Genomic DNA, 2,117 nt, shown 5'->3' with positions numbered 1-2,117 from the left:
ACTTCCTAGCATGGAAGTGTCGCATTTACATTCTTTTGAAGTGAATACGAGGTATACATGACACTTCGCAATGAATATTATATCTTATCGTGAAACATAGAAGTGAGATGCGATATCGCGTTCTAAGAAGCATTAGAACTCTATTGCTACGATACGTAGACATCTGCAAACGCTATTTCCTAGCATGGAAGGGTCGCATTTACATTCTTTAGAAGTGAGTACGAGGTATACATGACACTTCGCAATGAATATTATATCTTATCATGAAACATAGAAGTGAGATGCGATATCGCGTTCTAGGAAGCATTAGAACTCTATTGCTACGATACGCAGACATCTGCAAACGCTATTTCCTAGCATGGAAGGGTCGCATTTACATTCTTTTGAAGTGAGTACGAGGTATACATAACACTCCATAATGAATATTATATCTTCTAATGAAACATAGCAGTGAGATGCGATATCGCGTTTTAAGAAGCAGTAGAAATCTATTGCTACAATACGTAGACATCTGCAAACGCTATTTCCTAGCATGGAAGTGTCGCATTTACATTCTTTTGAAGTGAATACGAGATGTACATGACACTTCGCAATGAATATTATATCTTATCATGAAACATAGGAATGAGGTGCTATATCGCGTTTTGAGAAGCATTAGAACTCTATAGCTAATATACGTAGACATCTGCAAACTCTATTTCCTAGCAACGAAATTTCGCACTTACATTCCACTGAAGTGAATAAGAGGTATACATAACATTACACAATGAATATTATATCTTATTACGAAACATAAAAATGAAATACGACATCTCGTTTTAAGAAGCATTAGTACTCTATTGCTGTGATACGTAGACATCTGCAAATAATATTTCCTAGCAAGGAAGTGTCGCATTTACATTCTTGTGAAGTGAAATCGAGGTATACATGACACTTCGCAATGAATATTATATCTTATCATGAAACATAGGAATGAGGTGCTATATCGCGTTTTGAGAAGCAGTGGAACTCTATTGCTACGATACGTAGACATCTGCAAACTCTATTTCCTAGCATGGACATGTCGCACATACATTCCACTGAAGTGAATACGAGGTATACATAGCACTACACAATGAATATTGTATCTTATTACGAAACATAGAAATGAAATACGACATCCCGTTTTAAGAAGCATTAGAACCCTATTGATACGATACGTAGACATCTGCAAACGCTATTTCCTAGCATGGAAGTGTCATATTTACATTCTTTTGAAGTGAATACGAGGTATACATGACACTTCGCAATGAATATTATATCTTATCATGAATCATAGAAGTGAGATGCGGTATCGCGTTCTTAGAAGCATTAGAACACTATTGCTACGATACGTAGACATCTGCAAACGCTATTTCCTAGCATGGAAGTGTCTTATTTACGTTCTTTTGAAGTGAATACGAGGTATACATAACACTCCACAATGAATTTTATATCCTATCACGAAACATAGAAATGAAATGCGACATCTCGTTTTAAGAAGCATTAGAACTCTATTGCTACGATACGTAGACATCTGCAAACGCTATATTCTTTTGAAGTGAGTACGAGGCATACATGACACATCACAATGAATATTATACCTTATCATGAATCATAGGAGTGAGATGCGATATCGCGTTCTAAGCAGCATTAGAACTCTATTGCTACGATACGTAGACATCTGCAAGCGCTATTTCCTAGCATGGAAGTGTCTTATTTACATTCTTTTGAAGTGAATACGAGGTATACATGACACTTCGCAATGAATATTATATCTCATCACGAAACATAGAAGTGAGATGCGATATCGCGATTTGGGAAGCGCAAGAACTCTATTGCTACGATACGTAGACATCTGCAAACGTTATTTCCTAGCATGGAAGTGTCGCTATTACATTCTTTTGAAGTGAATACGAGATATACATGACACTTCTCAATGAATATTATATCTTATCATGAAACATAGGAATGAGGTGCTATATAGCGTTTTGAGAAGCATTAGAACTCTATTGCTAATATACGTAGACATCTGCAAACTCTATTTCCTAGCATGGACATGTCGCACTTACATTCCACTGAAGTGAATACGAGGTATA

Source organism: Xylocopa sonorina, unplaced genomic scaffold (assembly GCF_050948175.1).
Source record: "Xylocopa sonorina isolate GNS202 unplaced genomic scaffold, iyXylSono1_principal scaffold0051, whole genome shotgun sequence".
NCBI classification, from domain to species: Eukaryota; Metazoa; Arthropoda; class Insecta; order Hymenoptera; family Apidae; genus Xylocopa; species Xylocopa sonorina.
Note: the sequence above shows the minus strand (reverse complement) of the source record.